Source organism: Oryctolagus cuniculus, chromosome 12, assembly GCF_051225735.1.
Source record: "Oryctolagus cuniculus isolate XC-2025 breed Fujian yellow rabbit chromosome 12, ASM5122573v1, whole genome shotgun sequence".
Lineage (NCBI taxonomy): Eukaryota > Metazoa > Chordata > Mammalia > Lagomorpha > Leporidae > Oryctolagus > Oryctolagus cuniculus.
In genome coordinates this window covers 95647346-95662380 of record NC_142878.1, presented here as the reverse complement: position 1 = coordinate 95662380, position 15035 = coordinate 95647346, and the positions used below count along the sequence as shown (strand labels likewise).

General features: G+C 45.2%; 1 long non-coding RNA gene across 4 annotated transcripts in view; it reads left to right on the top strand.

Moving 5' to 3' along the window:
• LOC103346435 (NBPF family member NBPF3) overlaps positions 1-14781 on the top strand; it is a 270838-nt gene extending 256057 nt beyond the window's left edge. The window contains exons 10-18 of one of the 4 annotated variants that reach the window (XR_016218301.1): positions 151-557; positions 741-847; positions 1077-1173; positions 8063-8260; positions 9845-9947; positions 10715-10920; positions 12498-12552; positions 13394-13547; positions 14727-14781. This is a non-coding gene — a long non-coding RNA (NBPF family member NBPF3). Of the gene's footprint in view, positions 1-150; positions 1174-1732; positions 2512-5695; positions 5745-8062; positions 8261-9844; positions 9948-10714; positions 10921-12497; positions 12553-13393; positions 13548-14726 lie in introns of those variants that run through there. The other 3 variants (XR_016218303.1, XR_016218304.1, XR_016218302.1) reach the window with 3 other exon arrangements.
• The last annotated feature ends 254 nt before the right edge of the window (positions 14782-15035 follow it).

Below are 15035 nucleotides of genomic sequence, written 5' to 3'. Positions count from 1 at the left end.
TTACTGCTTCTATTTCTTCCTTCTGCTTCCTGCCCCCTCTCCCCACTTTTGCCCATTTACTCTCTGGAGTTGTGAGTTCCGAGTGAGTTGTCAGTTCAGAAAATTGTTTTAGTCCATCTTATTTCAACACCTGTGAATGTTTCTATGCAGGCACCTGTGAAGTCACTGGGCATACTCTGTGACCCCGACAGACAACAGTTCTTGCTCTCATGAAGGCTGCCTCCTATTACATGAGCGAAACCTGAACAAATAATAAGTTAAGTGCATTATGCTTACAATTTAAAATTCTGATGAGTGTGATTGTTTTGTCCTGTGTTCCCAGGTCCCAGTTTATCATCTACTGACTTAAAACTGGCTGGTGGTAATTCACATAGCTGTAGAACCCACAATAACACGTTTCCTATTGTCATGGTCCTCATTTCTTTTCCATATGGTGTAAGGAAATTTTGCTTTTCTTTCAAAGGCCACCTTGAACACAAGAGGTTCTGAGACTCAGGATGTTTTGAGACCAAGGTTTTTAATTGTGGTGCTGTATCCAAGTAGCTGTGGAGATATAGGCAAGTCTAATCCTTCCTGAGCCTTGATTGTCTTCCTGAAAAATAAGGAAGCTGTTGTAGGTCTGTGAGGTCACTTCATGCTCTGGGGTGTGTCTGAGTCAATTATGGAATAAGATGTCTGTAATAGAGATCAGTAACAACTGTGGTCAAGAGCATACCCAACCCTGATTATGTTTCCTTCAGGAGCATCTCGCTGAACCTTTGGCCTGAGAATGCAGAACAAAAAGAGCATAATAGGAGATGCAGTGCCTGGTGGGTGGGAGATCCAAGAAGACAAAGAGAAGAATGAGGTGACAGTAGATCCTGGGGTCACAAAAGTGGGTCTGAATGAGTGTACCTTCAGGCTGAGTTCGGGAAGGTCCAGAGAAAAGCAAAGAATGTGCACAGCATCATCACCCTCCCTAAATAGCAACTGGTACTGAGCAGCAAGGAATGAGATAGTGCCCTTATCCAGAACTCCTTGAGTATCTGAACAAGGAGATCGACAGAAGGAATGCAGCCCTGCTTTGTTCTCCCAAGGAAGACCTATGCCAAGAAGAGGGGATGTGCACAGGAGGCCTTACTCCAGACCCCAGAGCCTTGACCCTGGAACTGCCCTTCCAGCGATGCCCATCAGGTAAATGTGGGCATGGATGGATGGAAACACTTGGAGGTGGGCTGGGGATGCCAGTCATTACCTACACAGTTCTTCCTTTTAGGTCAGGAGATACAAAAGAAAGGTTCCCTTGCACCAAAGCAGTGGTGATACTAATCTTCAGCACATCTTCAGCCTTTAGAAAGGTTTTCACAACATTTTCTCCTGAGTTTTGCAAGTAATGCCCTAGGCATTGGCAACAGGCAATAAAGCCTGATCTATGCCCTGGAAGTGTCCAAGGGAGTGAGGAAAGATGGCCCCAAACCAGACAGTTCCAGTGGGGTGTGACAACTGCTGAGTGTTGGGATGCACTGGTTTTGGATGCAGCCCAGATGAGCAGTGTGTGGTGACATTGCTTCCTTATCCCTGCCACATTTATCACTGCTCAACACATGGATTTTCTCCTCAGACACTCTGAAGGAGTTGTCAGGATTCCCCTACAGAAATGAACTTTGCTGAGGATTTTTCAAAATGGAGAAGGCAGAGGATTTGAGAGGCCACTGGGACAGAATGCCCATGAGATGATGTCTTCTCTTTTCAGCCTCTGAGCACATGGTTACTGAGTGCTCCTACCTAGCTGTTACTGGTGCTGTTATGTGCTGTTGATGCAGAGTTGAATGAAATGTTACCCCAGCTCTCCAGGAGCTCCACCTGGAAAACAAGAAACTGCCAAAAGGCACGGGAAGTGCTGTGACAGACATATGACTTGAGTCCACGGTGGAGGGGGAGTGTTCACCTTGGTGTATGGACACTGATGCAGTTCTTTGAAGTCCTGTTCGACTATTTCTGCTTTTCCAAATATGTAGATTCAACACTATTTAAAGATTTATGTTTTTATTTGACAGAGTATTGGAGATGTAGCGATGGAGGGGAAGAGAGAGAGAGAGATGGAGTTCTTGGTTCCTGGCTTTGGTCTGGTCCAGATGTGGGTGGAAGGGGCCCAAGTACTTGAAGTATCATCCACTGCTCCCCAAGATATTTTGACAGGGATCTGGATCAAAAGCAGAGTGGCCATGACTGGAACAAGGACTCTGATATGGGATGTGGCCTTCCCAAGTTGTTGTTTAACCTGCTGGAAAATGGCATCTGCCCTCCCCCAAAACACTGTTAAATCATAGTAATATGTTAAGAGCATCATGCTTTCAGAATGAAAGAATTTCTTGTTCCACAGCTCCTGTGCCCATCCTTGGTATAGAAGGCCCATGTCACTGTCATACTTGAGATACATGGACCTGTGTGGAAAAGACACAGGACATTGTAGGATTTGAATTCTGGATCTGTCTTTGCTAGTCTGAGTGACCTAGAATAAGCCAGCTTACCTCTCCCTGAGTGTAGGTCTCACCATCAGTAAAAGTAGGCAACTGCACCTAACTTGCAGGGCTGTTGAAAAGCTAAGAAGCACTGCATCTTAAGGCCTGATACAGTGCCAGGGCTGAAAACAGTACAGCTTCAACTTTGCCTCTAGTCATTATTGTCCTTGTGACAAACCTGCCTTCACCCAAGTATAGAAGTCACTGCAGAATATTCAACATTTTCTTTTTTATAAGATTTAGATTTACTTGAAAGTCACAGTTATGCAGAGAGAGGAGAGGGAGAGAAAGAGATCTTCCATCTGCTGGTTCACTCCTCAGATGGCCACCACGGCCAGAGCTGTGCTGATGCAAATCTGGGCGTTGGGAGCTTCTTCTGGGTCTCCCACATGGGTGCAGGGACCTGAGCCCTTGGGTCATCTTCAACTGCTTTCCCAGGCCATAATAGAGAGCTGGAGAAGAAGTGGAGCAGACAGGACTCGAACTAGTGCCCATATGGGATGCCAGCACTGCATGCAGAGGCATTACCCACTATGTCACAGTGCTGGCACCATATTCAACTTTTTCTGAAGAAGGTATATTTGTTTTCAGAGGGTGAGGAGCATGATACCCTCAGGACATTGGTTCTCATGGAAAGGCCATGCTCTGTGCATCTGGGCTCAGCACAGGCCACTGCCCTGGGAAAAAGCCCTTGGAAAGCCAGCTAAGGGAGCAAGAAGAGCTCCAGTCAAGTAGAAAATCAGAAATCATCTCTGCTCTGCAAAGGGACATCTTAACATCAGATTTAGAGTGCCAGCGAGGTCATTAGAAACCTCAGGAACCAGGTGTGGTGCCTGTCAGTTACAAATGATTATTTGTTTAGTCTGGAAAGACCCCAGAAGTTGAGTTCTATTGCCTCCTTCATGAGATATTCTGTGATGAGAACAAGGGATGGCTGTGTGGTAGCCCCACACTTTTCTTTCTTTCTTTTTCTTTTTTTAGATTTATTCATTTGTTTGTTTGAAAGTCAGAACTTTAGAATTATTTTTCTAGTTCTGTGAGGAATGTCATTTACATCTTGATGGTATTCAATTGAGTCTGCAAATTGGTTTGAGTAGTATAAATAAGTTAAAAATACCAATTCTCCCAACTATGAACAGTAGTGGTTCTCCATTATTTGTTTCTTCTATAATTTCTTTGATTCAGATTTTCTAATTTTCCTTGTAGAGATCTTTTACATTCTTATTTCAATTTATCCCAAGGTAATTTGTTCTTTTTGAAGTCATTGCTCTTATTATTTTCATATCAAACTTCTACTTGTTGGTTGTTGCTTTCTTATCCTGCAGCTTCACTGAAGTAGTTTGCCTATTCTAACAGTCTTTGATGTAGATGTTAGGCTTTTCTACATAGAGACTCATGTCATCTACAAATGGAGATGTTTTAACTTCTCCTTTCCTATTTGTATGCCTTTTGTTTCTCTTGCACAATTGCTCTGACAGAAACTTCTTGTACTATGTTGGATAAGAGTGGTGACGGTAGACAACCTCATCTGGTTCCAAATCTTAGCTGAGATTTTTCCAACATTTCCATTCGCTATGACATTGACTGTGGGTTTGCCACTTACTACCTTTATTATGTTGAAGTATGTTCCTTCAAAATCAAATTAATTCAGGGCTTTTATTTTGAATGGATATTGAATGTGGCAAATGCTTTTTCATTATCTACTGAGATGATCATATAACTTTAATCTTTTGTTCCATTGAGGTAATATGTGATATGTATGATTTCTGTTTTGAACCATCCTCACATCCCTGGGATGAATCTCACTTGTTTGGCACAGTGATCTTTTTAAATACGGTGCTGTAGTCAGTTTTCTAGCAGTTTATTGAGAATTTTTGCATCTGTGTTCATGAGAGATGTTGGCCTATAGTTTTCATTTTTGTGGTGATGCTTTGTCATTGTCCAGTTTTGAAATAAAGGGAATTCTGACCTCATGGAGAACTTGTTAGGAAGGATTCCCTTGCTCTACATTGCTTTGAATCATTTCAGATAAATTGCTGTTAGTTCATCCTTAAAAGTTTGGTAGTACCTGTTAACCAGGTTAGTAACATCAGTTGTTACTAATACAGTTACAAACATCACAAAATGGATGGAAGAATCTACGTCATTGGAATTAGAAATCCAACACAGTTGTCATGGTACTGGAAACACCTCCACATTTATTTCAAACTTTTTTTTAGTTGTTTTGGAGATTAAATAAAAAGCACACATTTTGTTTTCATTATGTTATTGCTTTCTCTTGATTTTTCAAATTAAGTTTACAAAGGAATTTAAATAGATAGAAGGAAACTTTAAAGTAACCTCATTCATGTATAGAGGAAGAACATACAGATAATAAAAACTCAAAAGGCAGTTCCTCTAAGCCAAATATGCCCAAGGGAGAGAGAATGGGTTGTAGTGAAGCAGAAGGGGAACATAGTTAGGAGATGTATCACTAACCCAAATGAGCGCCTTGGAGTCATCAAAGATGGGATTCTGAGCAGCAGAGTTTTGTTCAGTCTTCGTACTTCCTTAGAAATGATTTACCATCTCTGGCAAGTTAACCTGAAACTTAGCTGATCCACGAGGTTGGAAGACATTAGAATCCAGAGCCTATTGAATGAGTCTAGTGTTATTCTGGACCTTAGGAGAGAAAAGTGGACGATAATATGCTATTGGTAGAATAAAGGGAACGAACAGAATCAACAATGTTTCTAAAAAGAATAAATGACAATGAGAATTGAGTTTTAGGAAAGAAAAAAGGGTATAGTATCTTGGTACACTGGGGTTGTTCTCTGAAACACCTTCATCCCAAACCATATTCCCTTCCATATCATCCTCCCTGTATTCATTTCAAACTATGACCCCTAAACCTCCATAATCTCATTTTTAGTTCTAAGCTCTAATAAGATGTATGAATTGAAAGATATTTCATATTCTCATTCAGTGACAAAACCTTATAGAAGAGGCGAGAGACTATGCATTGTCTTTATTTACCTGCATTATGAGAATGTTCACATATTTCCTTGCCGACATTATGTGTTTGGCTAAATGTTCTGGCTCTGATGCAGTGAAGTACAAGTACTGCATGGCTTATGTGGTATTTACATCCTATTGCCTTGCTAAAGACCAAGAAGATCTGTCTTTGAAAATACATTTGACTTTCATAATTTCAGATACAACATTGTGGCCGTGAAGCTTTACACGTATGTATATGGTAAGTAGAGAGAGGTGCATTGCATGTAGAAGGTGAACATTTCACTTAGGATCTGTGCTCTAAGGTGTCTGTTTCCAATTCTTACATGTGACCAGCAGACATAGTGTGGTGCTGTGTCTTATTCTATTTGATATTTGAGTGTGGAGGGCATGAAATCTTGCTCAGACGTTCCCTTCTGTAGTTCAATGCTGATCTCCTACCTTGAGAAAACCTGGTCTCTAGACTGCGGGACTTCAGTTAATACAAAGATGAAGCCATAGACTGTTTTCATCTGCCAATGTCATGCCCTGTGGATGAATGTGTGTCACTTGAACCTCAGGGAAATTCCAGACTGGATGTGTACAATTTTAGCATGCCCCAGACCCCACACAGAAGTGGTGACATGAGTGTCTCAGATATGTTGGCCTATATAGTAGCCAAGACCCCAAGATTACAGTGGTGTTCTTAGCAGAAAGGAATGTCACACACCAGGCAAGAGCCTTAGAGAGAATCACGGATATTAAATAGCAGATCAAATTACATCAGTCAAAGACCCTAATCTCATACTTCTCTTGGACATCTCAAAGAATCTGAAATCCTCGATGATAGGAGTTGTGTTGCATATAGGAAAGAAAGCTTGCAGATGCCTCCATATTTTGGTCCTAGTAGCCCATGAGGCACATATATGCCCTGGAAAATGATGCTGTAATAAGTGCTGCTCCCTTTATTCACTGGCCACTCTGCCAGAACCAGAGAATATGTTCATTTAAATATGGCCAGAGGAGTCATTTCCTGTCCCTCTTCTTTGGGACATTGTACTTTCATGATCATCTCAAGGATTGTGATGAAAGTGAAATGTTGTCATTTGTACAGTGCTTTGCCAAATGCTGGGTATAAATTCACCAAGAAGTTATCACTGTTACTTTGTTTTTATTAACACTACCCTAAATCCACCCCTGTACAATGTAAAGTAGGACATGTAATCTTGTGATGCTTTAGTTTATGATTTTTTAAGATTAAGAATTTGATGAATAATTATTTCTGCCATAGAATATGAAGATCAGAGACAGCTGAAAATGAATTTCTTCATACCTTTGATTCATCTCAGAAACTGATATCTTACACATTAGAGTGGGAAGATGCTGAGGGGTTCAGGACCAGCCTCATTAGTGGAATTCAGCTACCATTCAATAGGACTTAGCCAATAAGAAAATTTATCAGGCAATGTTACATAAAAACTGCAGATGGATCCTGTTCAATATGTAGATAAACTGAATGCAAATATGAAAAGAATACCATCAGATTTGCAAGTTTTCCCACATGGATGTTCACTGTGTATTGGGGGGAGGTTCACATCAACTATTTGTGTCAGTTGATATCTTGAAAAGGCTCTTGTGGGCTCGAATGAAACCCGTAAGTGTCAAGTGTAAAGTGTCCATCAAGTGATGGTGAAACAGGGCAGGCCCACTTAGAGGAAGACACTGAGGATGTAAGGGCATCTAACTGGCTTTCAGTTGAATGAAATGCCCATGTGCTGCCCCTGTCAGGGCAAAGCCAGCACAACCCTTGAGTGCAACAGAAAGTCTACTGAGATGGGATACAAAACATTTAAAAGTGAACCCTTGGCTTAGTGTTTTGCTGTGCTTTTGTTCCTAACAGATTATTGGGTCTAAGAAGCTGAAGAGTCTGAGAAGAACATCATGGCAGTTTATAATTCAACATCTCTCAGTGGTGGAAAAGCCTTGTGGTCTCTTTTGACATAAAGAAAAGTTGGAGTGACTTTATGACAACCCTTAAAGTAAAAATTGTTAGGATATGAGTCCTGCCTTAATCTTTTAGAACAGAGGAATGAGAAATATGCTTAGACGCTTTTGGGAAAAGGTAGGACTATGGTTTCAGCCAGGGGTACACAACTGTGGAGGCTGTGTTGAGTGGGTGGTCCCCTTAAGACGTTAAGAGGTGGTCCCCTTAAGACTTTCAGAGGTGGTCCCCTTAAGACTTTAAAAGGACCAATCAGGCTTGTGCATCAGCCAGGTGGCCTAGGCAACTGGAAGGCAGTGGCTCCCAAGATTCCATGATACCCACCGTGTTTTGATTCTGTGACAGTAACTGCCAAGTTACCTGGAAGTGAAGCCCTACTTCTCTCACTCTGTCAGATGTTGAGCAATAAGCAGGAGCTTATGCTCTGAGCTCTGGCACCTGACTGAATCGAGAATAAAGGCGTTAAAGTGTTGTGGGGTGTTTCCTAACAGTAAGTTGGGAGGTACAGTTATCCTCATCTATCAGTCCTACTGAAAGAGGTTTCATTTTCTTTAACTCCTCTTTTTCTTGGGTGTCTTCTTCCTAGTCCCTGGATATACTCATTTTGCTACAAGCATCGATATGGCACTGACTCTCGGTCCCTCACTTGACGTGAGGGTAGAAACCAGTGAGCAATTAAGCTCTCAACTGGCAAAGAGCCAACGAGAATCAAAAGAACTGCAGGAGAAGCTTCGTAGAGCTGAGACTAAGGCCTACCTCCTGGCAAAGCACCTGCGGGACCACAGTAAGTTCGTTCTTTTTCCCTGTGTTTAATGTTTTATTTCTAAAAAAGAAATACAAATAAAATAGAGAAATTTGTTAATATAGATTGAATGGGAGGCACAGCATTATTCATGTTCCCATTCCACAATAAGTTCTATAGGTTCAGTGTCACCGAAATGATGAGTATTTGATGTCACCTCTTGGAGAAATGACCTGTTTGCTAACCTTGATCCTTCTCTTCTCTCTACCAAATAAGTTACATAGCTACCATGCTCTGAGAAGGATTAGCGTTAGTAGTTGCAGCATCAGTTGGTTGTGCAGGAATAACTGAAGCACAAGTTCAGCCAATTTTCCACGTTTTCACTGAGCTGTAGGGTGGGAATTCTGACACTGTCCCGCTCCAGCTGAGTCACTTTGCCAAGTCCCTTCAGGTGCATTTGAACTCTTCTTCGCTCATTTGCTGCCAATGTAGTATTTTCTCAAATGTTATTTTAAATCTTTATCCAATAAATTGGTGGGAATTATATACTACTATAGCTTTGGTGTTTCTATGACTACTTTAGAGTTACTTAACATAAGTGAAGATGAGCATCTTTTGATTTGATTATTGTATATAACTCCTGTCTATTCTCTGGCTGGATTATGGTCCACTTATTCTTTATTTCTTGAACTGTTTATTAAGTAGAGCCATTAAGCCTTTGGCAGTAGTATAAATGAAAAATACATTATCTGGGGCCAGCGCTGTGGCATAGCAGGTAAAGCCACCACCTGCAGGTGTTGGTTTGAATCTGGCTGCTCCACTTCTGATCCAGCTCTCTGCTATGGCCTGGGAAAGTAGTCTAAGATGGCCCAAGAGCTTGGACCCCTGCGCCTGTGTGGGAGACCTGGGGGAAGAACCTAGCTCCTGGCCTCAGGTTGGCACAGCTCCAGCCATTGTGGCCGTTTGTGGAGTGAGCCAGTAGATGGAAGACTTAGCTCTCTCTCCCTGCCTCTGAATCTCTATAACTCTGCCTTTCAAATAAATGAGTAAATCTTTAAAAAAAAGTTAACTGAAAAAATAAGAAATAAAACATTAATATTTTTAAAAAAAGAAGGGATTAGAAAAAATTCCCTGAGGGGCCGGCACTGTAGTATAGTGGGTAAAGCCACCGCCTGCAGTGCCGGCATCCCCTATGGGTGCCGATTCAAGACCTGGCTGCTCCACTTCCAATCCAGCTCTCTGCTGTGGCCTGGGAAAGCAGTAGAAGACGGTCCAAGGCCTTGGACCCCTGCACCCATGTGGGAGACCCGGAAGAGGCTCCTGGCTCCTGGCTTTGGATCGGCCAAAGATTGAAAGACCTCTCTCTCTGTCTATTTGCTTTTCCTTCTCTCTGTGTAACTCTGGCTTTCCAAAAAAATATATAAAGCTTTTTTTTTAAATCCCTGAACAAATATAAATAAAATGGAGATTATAAGTGTCCTGTCCCTGGGAGCTAAAGAAACAAAGAGGAGGAAATTCACACCAAGAGCTTGATGGTGTAGCTCCACTTCCTGACAGACAGTGACCTTAGCAGCCCGCTCACCTTTCCACTGAGGCAGGTGTATGTGTGTGCGTGTCTTTCCTCAGATTGTGAAGAGTATGAAGATCTAATTGAATCAATGCTGAGGGAGAAGCCGCACTTCCTGGAGGGGCAGCTGTCAGAGGAGCTGCTACCTGCGGAGAATCTCAAGTAAGGGGGCTCTCTCGGGTGGGCAGGTGGAAAGGTGAATGCATCTCTCAAGTGGGGCAGCTCAGCTGGGGAACCAAGAACTGATGTGGCCAGGAGAAGGGCAGGGATTTACATGGTGGGCTGACCCCTCAGATTTATAAAGCAGGCAGACAACAGAGAAATCACCAAATTGTAGGCTGCAGTGGATATTTAGAACCTCTTTTTGACTTGAAAAACGAGGCACTTATTGACTTGAAATTCACATACAAAATTGAAGAACGTGAACCACACAGAGAAGTTTTGTATCCACATAGTGCTGTAGGATCCCCTCCTCATTAACTGTGTCTCCATCACCTCCTGACCGTGGATGCTGTCTTAGATTCTCCCTGTCAGTCGTTATTTCTGCTGAAAGCCATTGTGCCTGGCATGTTTCTGTGTCTACCTTTGTGACCACTCGCTGCACACTGCATTTTAATAAGGAAAGGTCTGTGGCTGGAGTGAGGAACTTAAGGAACATGTTGGTGAGGGAGCTGAGGAAGAACCTTGGTGTTGTTTAGAGAACCAAAAAGTCAGCCCAGTGTCTAGTAATCTCGCAAGGTCTGTCTCTCTACTAAAGAGGAATCTCTTGCTCCATCTTTTCCTCTTCCCTACTGTGGGCATTTTCCCACACAGGCAGTGATGCTGCTTAGAGGGCCCTGTGAGCACATTCTCACCAAATCTCTGCAGAGACACAGAACACACCATGGGGCCGTTCCCACCTTGACATCTTCTCTCCTGTCACACCTTAGGAAATGTGGTGTTCAAATTCAAGAGCAGGCCCAAGAGCTGACCCAATTACAGCGGAAGTTACAGGAAGGGAGAGCTCTTTCTCAGCTCATTCATCAAAATCTCCAGGCCCTCCTCACCCAGCAGGACCCTGACAGCTGCCAGAGCCGGCAACTACTCACTGAGCTGCTCAAGCTGACAGAGCACCTTGTTGCCAAACTCAGCACAGGTAAGGTGGCCAAGGCTCTGAGACTTAAGATGGTCTCAAGTTGGCATCCGACTCCACACTTCTTCAAAGAACATTTACCAACAGTCTGTAGGTTTGTGTAAACAATTCTGTAAATAGTTCTCTAAACATTTGCGGCCATTTTTGGTCAGGGTACTTGTGTAGGAACAAAGAGTGGGAAATGCAGAGCTTTGAAGGTCCCAGGGCTGCAGAGATCTCCTCCTCCCTGATGCAATTGGCCTTGGAGCAGGAGGCCGCATCCTCTAGCATTCTTTTTTCATGCTTGGATTTCCATTTTATTTCCATTGAAATACACTTACCTTTTTATAAAGATTGATTTTTTATTTTATAGGCAGAGTTACGGGGATGGGCGGGGGAGAGAGAAATTTACTGTTGAATTGATAGTATATACAGACTTTTCTAAACCCAGATCTGGGATTTTCTTTTTTTTTTTTTCCCAGAGAAACCTTTTGTGGAACGGGAATAGGAGAGGGAGAAGGTGGGGTGGGAGCTTCAGTGAGGCTCCTGATGCTTCCTTCACCAGGGAGGCAGCCATGCACGGTGTCAGAGGTCTTTGCTCCCTAGCAGGGCAGGCAACCGTTTGCCAGAGCACATGTCCTGCCCATGTGTCTCTATCCCTGTGACTCAATCTCAAGCTCTATCACCGCCAGAGAAGGTGGGGTGGGAGGGTGGGTATGGAGGGAAGAGTTACTGTATTCCCTCCAGTTTCAAAACACCGGAGAGAGGATGTGACTGGAGGCAGCTTGTGAGAGGGAACAAAAGCCACAGTGCAAGAGTGGAAAGTCTCGGCTGCTCCCCAGCGTGTTTTCACACACGTGTGACAGATCTTTTGTGGATTTCAATCTCCTTGTCTGTAGAGTGTCAAATAATCTCTTTCACAGTAGAAGTAACACTATGGCCATCTCCTGTGGGATATTCACACCCTGGTAACACTCCCTGACAGCCACAGCCCCCTGCATTTTGCAGCTACCTCTGGATTTCAGCCTAGCAAACCATGTGGCCTTTCTCTTCCCTGATGAAGTTGACTGAGCTCCCGAGTTCTCTAGAACACTATGCCATGCCCTCAGTGTTCCATCTTGGGCATTAGGTCTGACTGGAGCCACTAATGCCCTACACTCTCTGGGTGGCCCCAGAGATCCTGGTGGACCAGAGGCTCTGTAGAACTCATACTTCCACCCAGTAGCAGTACACAGAGTTCACTGTCCATGCAGTCTCCAAGACAATGAAGAGCAAATTCGCATTTGGCTGTTCTCAACCCAACAGCCAGGTAGCCTATTGCTGGAGCTGATGTTGTTGGGGGCCAGATGATCTTAGGGTTTCCAGAAAATGAGGCCACGGGAGATGTGGGTAACATCCTGTTTCAATGGAGAGAATGGGATCACCTGGCTCCAAGGGCATATGATCAGGCCGGGATGGTGGCCTGGAGACACACTGTAGCCTCTGAGGCTGTTGCCAAAGTCCCAGATGTCTCTCATGGAAAAGTAGAAGTCCTGGTGGTGGTAGCTGTGGCGTTGGACCATTTCCTGAAGGTGTCCTTCCTTATCTGACTTGATTTACAGTCAACCAGACATCTGGGAACCAGGAGGAGCCTTACGTGGACTCTCCCCATACCAGGTAGGTCTGCCAGCCCTGTGGACTTTGACTTTGCAGGGATCCCTGAAGTGTCACAGTAGATCCTGGGAGAGACAAAACAGGCTGAGGGAGCCATGGCACTCCCACAGGACCATGTCCTCCTGTCTCAGAAGACAATATTGCATCTTGTCGTGGAGTTGCCCAAAGGGGTTCGCATGGCCTCTTCCACTCACTGCCCAAGAGATAGTCTTAGGGTTGACTCAGACCAAGTGGCCTTTATGTGGAATTCTGGAAGTCACCACAGTTTCCCTGGCTCACAAGAGGAGAGGGCCACTCTCTGGACTACATTCAATTTCTGTCCATGCAAGGGCATTCCATCTGTGGGTGGCACAAAAAGTGATCCATTGAGATCCCAGAGCCAGCCATCAGAAGGCAGAGGGAGCAGTCTGAGGAGTGGGGGTGAGAGAGCCAGAGTGCTGGGGTACAAGAACTCCTCGGCAGGTGTATCTGTCATCATCGAGATATCTGGGGAGTTGATGCCTGACTGGGTCTCAGGGGTGACCCACAGCTTCAGTGAGGCTCCTGGTGCTTCCTTCACTGGGGAGGCAGCCATGCAGGGTGTCAGAGGTCTTTGCTCCCTAGCAGGGCAGGCAGCTGTTTGCCAGAGGACATGTCCTGCCCATGTGTCTCTATCCCTGTGACTCAGTCTTCAGCTTGTCACCGCCAGTCCTTTCAGAGTCACCTTGTGACCAGGGAGTGGGACACCTGCTGGGGCCCGTTTTACCTCTAGCCACAGATGCACTGTTACTGCTTTGGAGGGCGGGCATGAGTTGGTGCTACTCACGTCCCATGTTTGTAAATGTGCCTTATCTCCACACTCCAGCAGGCCAAGTCTCAGGCTGGCCCAGCTGGAGCTTCTCAATGGCCTGCCTAAACCCAGAGTGGGACCCTGGTGGAGGTGGCTTACGATGAGATCTGTGCCAGTGTCTGGAACCTCCAGCAAGAAGAATGCTTCTTCAGGGAAGCCGGCCTTGGCAGTGAGTACTTCTGGGGCAAGGTGATGCTTCGAGCCCCAGGGTTCTCCCCAGTACACAGCCACAGGTCTGCCTTGCAGCCACCAGCCCTAGCTGAGTAACAAGAGCCTGTGTGCTGGAGCAGGGCCCATGGCTTCATGGTAGGAAACACCAGATTACACAGCATGAACACATGAGGAATTTGGGGATCTAAGCATAGTATAGCAACTAGAGTTGGAGTCATGTGGTTGCCCAGAAACACCCCATGAGATAATACCGCCTCATGCCCACAGCAGTGTATCCGACCAGCCAGAGGCTTGTCAGCACAATGAGTCTGGCTAAAAACGATGGATGAGACTAAGAGCCTTCAGCAGCAATCTCTTCACAAACTGCTGAAACTTTGTAACTGCTACCAGTTCTGGAAGAATACAGGAGAGTAGGAAAAGATAAAGAGGAGCACAGGGCCCAAATGAAATGAACCCAAAAAGCAGAGGGTATGAAAAACACCAATGGTCACTGAGGTCAAGACTGTGGTGAGGCAGTTAGAAATCGAGTTGAATTGATTGTCCATAACAAACCACGAGAAAAAGAAAACCCAAGACATCCCAGTGTGGAGCTGACACTTCCCAACAAAATAGCAGAGGTCAGATGAATTGACACCCAGTTAATAAAAAATATGCTGAAAAAAAAAAAGCAACAGATATCACTACTCACAACTTTTAGTACCTTTGAGTGATACTGCAGAGATATCTCTATGCAGATATGAGGCCGTAACACTTCTCCCAATGACCACAGCATTCAGGGAAGCCTTGCCATTCGAAACACCTGGGGGTCCTGTGTGTTTCACCAACCCAGCGACTGACAGGGTAGGCAGGGAGAGTCAAGTATCCCACCTACCCTAACATTAGAATTGTGCTTGTCAGGGCTGAATGTTGCTTGTTGGCAGCACGGGGCAAAGATGGGCGCAAAAAAGACACTAAGCTGGGGTATACAGCGCAATAGAGATCCTGAAATGTAGTGGGTGATGGGCGGTCCGAAGACTACCCTGGCAGGCAAGCAAAGCCACTATCTGGACTAGGCGCCAGTCTAAACGCCAGCTTCTGAGCCACCAAGACAACCACCCTGAGGTATGTACACATCTTGGCCTGTGCGTGGGTAAGCCTAGTCCTCAGTGGGGCCTTCCCTGTCTCATTCGATTTGCAGTCGGCCCAACGGCTCTGGATCGGGAGCGGCCTTCCCTAGGTCCTGCCCTGCCCAGGTAGGTCTCCCGACCCCGTGAAGGCCCCGCCCCGGGGCTGGGATCCCGGCAGACTTCCCCGCTATCCCGGGAGGCCCAGGGCTGGGCCGCGTGGTGCCCGCACACCCACTGCCACCCTCGGCCCCGTGTGTCTATGGGCCCGGTGGCAGCACGGCCTCCAAGCGTGCGAGTGACACGGAGGTGGCTGTGGCCTGCCCCCACCCCTGGGGAGGCCGTCCCGGGATCCCTGCGCACCCAGTGGCCCCGTAGGACGA